The sequence below is a fragment of the Nerophis ophidion genome, linkage group LG10, assembly GCF_033978795.1.
Source record: "Nerophis ophidion isolate RoL-2023_Sa linkage group LG10, RoL_Noph_v1.0, whole genome shotgun sequence".
Lineage (NCBI taxonomy): Eukaryota > Metazoa > Chordata > Actinopteri > Syngnathiformes > Syngnathidae > Nerophis > Nerophis ophidion.
In genome coordinates this window covers 49,909,302-49,917,200 of record NC_084620.1, presented here as the reverse complement: position 1 = coordinate 49,917,200, position 7,899 = coordinate 49,909,302, and the positions used below count along the sequence as shown (strand labels likewise).

Below are 7,899 nucleotides of genomic sequence, written 5' to 3'. Positions count from 1 at the left end.
TGTGTGTGTGTGTGTGTGTGTGTGTGTGTGTGCGTGTGTGTGTGTATGTGTGTGTGTGTGTTTCATCTGAGATCACATGGACACATGTGGTCAGATGAAACAAAAATAGAGCTGTTTGGCCACAATACTCAGCAATATGTTTGGAGGAGAAAAGGTGAGGCCTTTAATTCCAGGAACACCAACCTACCGTCAAGCATGGTGGTGGTAGTACTATGTCAGAAAAGGTGCTGGAATATTTCATGCTATTATTCAGCAGTAGCCTAAAGTGAATCCTTCCTTATTCAGAACAGAAACGTGTACAATATCTGATCCAGTTCTGATGTGATGAGTTACATTTCTGTGCTGTTATTGGTGTATTCTGCAACTCCAATGTCCATTTTTTAAATGTTGCTGTTTTTTTGATGTGGTGGCGTATTTGTCTTTTACATCAGAAATTATTTAAAAAAATCAACTGGGTATGTATTGAGTTACATGTAAATTATGCTACTATGTACATTCATAATATGGTTTCTCTCATTTCAGAAAGAAACAAGCCAGGATTAGCGACTGGTACAAAGGAAGGTGTGCACACCACGGCAAGCGGCTGCATTGACTGATGCTATCCTAACTTACATGAGGACACTACCAATGGTGGAGGGTGAAGGTTTTAGACAAATGATTCACGTCCTCAACCCTGGTTACACTCTTCCCTCGAGGACCCATTTTACCTACCAAAGTGATGGAGAGGAAGTATGAGCAGACATTCCAACAAGTGTAGACTGACATAAAAGCCACCCACTACGGATGTGTGGACAAGTGTAGCCTACCTTGGCAATACATGTCATTACATTGGAGACGAATGGAACATGAAGTCAATCTGCCTTACGACCATGCCACTAGAGGAAAGACATTCAGCATCCAACATTGCAGAATGGTTGGAATAGTTAATAGCCAGGTTTGAAATTCCCCTATGTGGTCCTGATGGCTTCATCTGGCCGGGATCTTCAGCTCTCACTGGCTCGGTTCGCAGCAGAGTGTGAAGCGACCGGAATGAGAATCAGCACCTCCAAGTCCGAGTCCGGAAAAGGTTGGAGTGCCATCTCCGGGTTGGGGAGGAGACCCTGACCCAAGTGGAGGAGTTCAAGTACCTAGGAGTCTTGTTCACGAGTGGGGGAAGAGTGGATCATGAGATCGACAGGCGGATAGGTGCGGCGTCTTCAGTAATGCGGACATAGTATCGATCCGTTGTGGTGAAAAAGGTGCTCAGCCGGAAGGCAAAGCTCTCAATTTACCGGTCGATCTACGTTCCCATCCTCACCTATGGTCATGAGCTTTGGGTCATGACCGAAAGGATAAGATCACGGGTACAAGCGGCTGAAATGAGTTTTCTCTGCCGGGTGGCGGGGCTCTCCCTTAGAGATAGGGTGAGAAGCTCTGCCATCCGGAGGGAACTCAAAGTAAAGCCGCTGCTCCTTCGCATCGAGAGGAGCCAGATGAGGTGGTTCGGGCATCTGATCAGGATGCCACCCGAACGCCTCCCTAGGGAGGTGTTTAGGGCACATCCAACCGGTAGGAGGCCACGGGGAAGACCCAGGACACGTTGGGAAGACTATGTCTCCCGGCTGGCCTGGGAACGCCTCAGGATCCCCCGGGAAGAGCTAGACGAAGTGCCTGGGGCTAGGGAAGTCTGGGCTTTCCTGCTTAGGCTGCTGCCCCCGCGACCCGACCTCGGATAAGCGGAAGATGATGGATGGATGGATGGATGGAAATTCCCCTAAGCAAAATGATTGCTATTGTGCATGACAATGGTGCACTTTATAAGAAAAAAAACATTTTTGTAACACTTGCCTTATTTTATTTGGCATGTCGAAAAGACATGGTGCCAGTATGCTGTTTTGTTAAATAAAGCATTTGAAAGGATAGAAATGTAGTTTGTCTCTTTTATCTGATTATTAATCGATTAATCGAAGTAATAATCGACAGATTAATCGATTATCAAATTAATCATTAGTTGCAGCCCTAATATATATATACATATATACATACATATGTATATATACATATATGCGCATGTGAAATAAACTCTCTTAAAAGTAACAAACAAAACTGAAATGTTACCTCTCAACATTTCATGTTCGAAATTGGATTACCTTGTGCAGGTGTACCCAACTGTGAAATTTAAGAGTACTTTGATCCAAGTTTGGCAGCATTAGTGTCTATTACTAATACTTTAAGGTCCCAAACATTCCCAAGACCTTATCAGCCAACCTCCCAGGATAGACAGACGACTCCTGATCCTCTTAACTATTTATTCCCACCTGCCAATCAAGGATGTAACCGACATGTGGTGATTTACACGCATATATACCTGCGTCATGAGGTCAGTCATGTCGCATTTTTATTACCACAAACATAGCTTCATGTTGCTACCTTGTTGATATTTTAATATTGTTGTTAAAATTAAACAAGACAAAGGGTTGGAAAGAGATTCATTTTCAACTTTTTTTCCAAAAAATATAGCACTCTTGGTTGTATATCTGTAAAATGAGTAAAAAGATGGCGTAATAACATGCTAACGTTTAACATGTTTAGCATTAGCATGTGTGAAATAAGAAAATTTTAACTAAAAAAGTTTGCATGCTCGGTTACTATGTGTCAAGTAACAATGTATTTGACTCTACGGTGTATAAATAAGCTAAATAGCTAACATGCTTTTATTAGCATACTGGAATGCTAACATTAACATGCTAACCATTGACTAATGTGTCCTGGAAATACCCTGAGACATTAGAAAATTCTCGGAAATGTGGGAATTTTTGGAAAAAGGAAAAAAAAACGTAAAAGTAAACATGCGTCAAATACCAAAATGTACGACTCTGGAGCGTACACTTTCAAAAATATATGTAAAAAATCTCACATGATAACAGTAAACGTGTCAACTACCAAAAATATATGACTGTCAGGTGTATATTTGAAAAAATAGCCCCCCAAAAATTTTTAGCATGCTATTTTTAGCATGTTAACTGTGAGCATATGTCAAGTACCAACATATCAGACTCTGAGGTGTATAGCTGCACAATTAGCTAAAAAGTGAGCAATGCTAACGTCAACGTGCAAACAGTTAGCATGCGTCAAGTACCAAAATATGATGTTGGCATGCAAGCAAGTGACTAGCATTAGCAACGAGCATTTTCACTTTGGAATAGTTTAAATCAGTTGAGAAATTTTATTAGCAACACTAGAATGCTAACATGAGCATGCTAACAACTGACTAATGTGTCCTGGGGATATAGCCTGAAACATTAGAAATTCCTGAAAATGCAGGAATTTTTGGAAAATTAAAAAAAAAATGGTAGCATGCGTGCCATAAATTAGCTCAACATTTCGAAAGTGGAATGGTTTGAAACGGATGAAAAGTAGAAAATTAAATTTTGTAAGGAATTTTGTGTGAACGCTGAAAAGCCAAGGCGGAACCGGGGTGCTAGCATGCTAGCCAGATAGCGTCAGGCAACAAAAAATATAGATGCATGCATCAAGTACCAAAAATATATCTAAAAAAAGCTCAATTGCTGACAGTAAATATGCGTCAAAAACCTAAATGTATGACTTTGGGGCGTATACTTCCAATAATATATCTAAAATAGCTTACATGCTAACAGTATGCATATGTCAAGTACCAAAACATATGACTGTCAGGTGTATATTTGAAAAAATTGACCAAAAAATTGCATGCTAATTTCAGCACACTTACATGTTAACTGATAGCATCTGTCAAGTACCAAAATATCAGACTCTGAGGTGTATAGCTGCACAATTTATTGAAAAACGAGCATGTTAACATCAACGTGCTAACAGTTAGTATACGTCAAGTACCAAAATATAATGTTAGCATGCTAGCCAGATAGCATCAGGCAACCAAAAATATAGCAGCGTGCATCAAGTACCAAAATGTACGACTCTCGGGCGTATACTTTCAAAAACATATCCAAGAAAGCTCACATGCTAACAGCAAACACGCGTCAAATACCAAAATGTACGAATATGGAGCGTATACTTTCAAAAATATATCTAAAAAAGCTCACATGCTAACAGTAAACATGCGTCAAGTACCAAAATATATGACTGTCAGTTGTACATTTGAAAAAATAGCCATAAAAAAATGTTAGCATGGTGATTTTAGCACTGCCATGTACCAAAATATATGACTGTCAAAAGTGTATTTAAAAAAATTGCGGGAAAAAAAATGTTAGCATGCTAATTTTAGAAGGTTAACTGTGAGCATTTGTCAAGTACCAAAATATCAGACTCTGAGGTGCATAGCTGCAAAATTAGCTAATAATCGAGCCTGCTAATGTCAATGTGCTAACAGTTAGCATGCGTCAAGTACCAAAATATAAAGTTAGCATGCAAGCCAAATAGCGTCAGGCAACCAAAAATATAGCAGCATGCATCAAGTACCAAAATGTACAACTCTCGGGCGTATGCTTTCGAAAAGCTATCTAAAAAAGCTCACATGCTAGCAGTAAATATGAGTCAAATACCAAAATGTATGACTCTTGAGCGTACACTTTCAAAAATATATCTAAAAAAACTCACATGCTAACAGTAAACATGCGACATGAACCAAGATATGGCTGTCAGGTGTATATTTGAAAAAAATTGACAAAAAAATATTAGCATCTTAATTTTAGCACGTTAGCATCTGTCAAGTACCAAAATATCAGACTCTGAGGTACATAGCTGCAAAATGAGCTTAAAAGCGAGCATACTGACGTCAATGTGCTAACAGTTAGCATGCGTCGAGTACAGAAATATAATGTTGGCATGCCAGCCAGATAGTGTCAGGCAATAAAAAATATAGCAGCATGCATCAAGTACCAAAATGTACGATTCTCGGGTGTATACTTTCAGAAATATATAAAAAAAAAGCTCACATGCTAACAGTAAACATGCGTCAAATACCAAAATGTACGACTTTCAGGTGTATATTTGAAAAAATAGCCATATGTTAGCATGCTGATTTTAGCACTGCCATGTAACAAAATACATGATTGTCAAAAGGGTATTTGAAAAAACTGCGGGGGAAAAAATGTTAGCGTTCTAATTTTAGAAGGTTAACTGTGAACATCTGTCAAGTACCAAAATATCAGACTCTGAGGTGCATAGCTGCAAAATTAGCTAATAATCGAGCCTGCTAATGTCAATGTGCTAACAGTTAGCATGTGTCAACTACCAAAATATAAAGTTAGCATGTAAGCCAAATAGCGTCAGGAAACCAAAAATATAGCAGCATGCATCAAGTACCAAAATGTACAACTCTCGGGCGTATACTTTAAAAAAGCTATCTAAAAAAAGCTCACATGCTAACTGTAAACATGCGTCAAATATCAAAATGTATGACTCAGGAGCGTATTCCTTTAAGAATATATCTAAAAAAGCTCACATGCTAACAGTAAAGATGCGTCAAGTATCACAAAATATGACTGTCAGGTGTACATTTGAAACTAATTGACAAAAAAAAATATTAGCATGGTAATTTTAGCATGTTAGCATCTGTCAAGTACCAAAATATCAGACTCCGAGGTGCATAGCTGCAAAATTAACTAAAAAAGCTAGCAATGCTAACGTCAACGTGCTAACAGTTAGCATGCATCAAGTACCAAAACATGAAGTTAGCATGCTAGCAAGTGACTAGCATTAGCAACGAACATTTTGACTTTGGAATAGTTTGAATCGGTTGAAAAATGTTAAAGTAGTGAAAAATGTGCTATTTACCGGTATTTTGAAAGGGGGGGGAAATGTTTTGGAAAATGTGGAATTATATATTTTTTATAAATATAAATATATATATATATATATATATATATATATATATATATATATATATATATATATATATATATTAAAGGTAAATTGAGCAAATTGGCTATTTCTGGCAATTTATTTATGTGTGTATCAAACTGGTAGCCCTTCGCATTAATCAGTACCCAAGAAGTAGCTCTTTGTTTCAAAAAGGTTGGTGACCCCTTAAAAAAAAATGGGTATTTCTGTCTGTCATTCCGTCGTATATTTTTTTTCCTTTTACGGAAGTTTTTTTGTAGAGAATAAATGATGAAAAAAAACACTTAATTGAACGGTTTAAAATAGGAGAAAACACGAAAAAAATGAAAATTTAATTTTGAAACATAGTTTATCTTCTATTTCGACTCTTTAAAATTCAAAATTCAAGCGAGAAAAAATGAATAGAAAAACTAGCTAATTCGAATCTTTTTGAAAAAAATAAAAAAAATAATTATGGAACATCATTGGTAATTTTTTCTGATTAAGATTAATTTTAGAATTTTGATGACATGTTTTAAATAGGTTAAAATCCAATCTGCACTTTGTTACAATATATAACAATTTGGACCAAGCTATATTTCTAACAAAGACAAATCATTTCTTCTAGATTTTCCAGAACAAAATTTTTAAAAGAAATTCAAAGGACTTTGAAATCAAATTTAAATTTGATTCTACAGATTTTCTAGATTTGCCAGAATAATTTTATTGAATTTTAATCATAATAAGTTTGAAGAAATATTTCACAAATATTTTTTGTTGAAAAAACGGAAGCTAAAATGAAGAATTAAATAAAAATGTACGTATTCTTTACAATAAAAAAAAGAAATTTACTTGAATATTGATTTAAATTGTCAGGAAAGAAGAGGAAGGAATTTAAAAGGTAAAAAGGTATATGTGTTTAAAAATCCTAAAATCTTTTTGAAGGTTGTATTTTTTCTCTAAAATTGTCTTTCTGAAAGTTATAAGAAGTAAAGTAAAAAAATAAATGACTTTATTTAAACAAGTGAAGACCAAGTATTTAAAACATTTTCTTGGATTTTTCAATTCTATTTGAGTTTTGTCTCTCTCAGAATTAAAAATGTAGAGCAAAGCGAGACCAGCTTGCTAGTAAATAAATACAATTTTAAAAATAGAGGCAGCTCACTGGTAAGTGCTGCTATTTGAGCTATTTTTAGAACAGGCCAGTGGGCGACTCATCTGGTCTTTACGGGCTACCTGGTGCCCGCGGGCACCGCGTTGGTGACCCCTGCACTATAGTATATGTGAGAATGCCTTAGTGACGTCACACAATAAGTTATTTTAATGATACTGTTGATACGTCGACTTTTGTTGTTCAGAAATATATTTGTGAACATAAATTTAAATGCTATATATTTTATAGCAACAAATATATTTGTTGCTATAAAAAAATAATTTCATGTTAGCCGAAAATTCCAATTCCGATCCACACATCATTCAGTGCCAATATTCCAGTCAAGTTTGGAGCATCTGTATGGGCAATACCGCCCCTAGTCGATACCAAAAATCGCAGTATCACCTCCACTTTGTTGGAAAATAGAAGGAAAACAAACCAAGACACTTCCTCTCACTATCGATGTTTTCGACTCCGTATAGTTCAGCTCGGCAAACTTGACGACGGGAGGGAGTTTGACTCACCACAAGCTGGCTGTCGTCTTCAATGAAATCCTGCGAGTTCGCGTCAATGCCGTGTTTTTGGTTCCTCGTGTGAAAAGTTGCGTGGGGAGAGAGAATCATTTCAAGTGTGGACGTTGCTGCCGCTGCTCTCGCCGAGTGTGCCGCCCCTCTGTTCGAACCAGCCAATCGGAGCGCGTGGTCTGGCTCACCTGCCTCCAAACCGTTCATTGATAGGTTGGGTGACGTCGGCAGACACCACCAGGCTTTTCTACACCATTCCTTCCACATTTTTCACCCGATTCAAACTGTCCATCCATCCATCCATTTTCTACCGCTTATTCCCTTTTGGGGTCGCGGGGGGCGCTGGCGCCTATCTCAGCTACAATCGGGCGGAAGGCGGGGTACACCCTGGACAAGTCGCCAGCTCATCGCAGGGCCAACACA

At 37.6% G+C, this 7,899-nt stretch overlaps 1 protein-coding gene across 1 annotated transcript in view; it reads right to left on the bottom strand.

The window, feature by feature from the left end:
* gas2l3 (growth arrest-specific 2 like 3) overlaps positions 1 to 7,630 on the bottom strand; it is an 85,834-nt gene extending 78,204 nt beyond the window's left edge. Inside the window, exon 1 of the mRNA XM_061914024.1 lies at positions 7,477 to 7,630. The gene's annotated coding sequence lies outside the window, so the exon portion shown is untranslated. The remainder of the gene's footprint in view (positions 1 to 7,476) is intronic.
* Between the last annotated feature and the right edge of the window lie 269 nt (positions 7,631 to 7,899).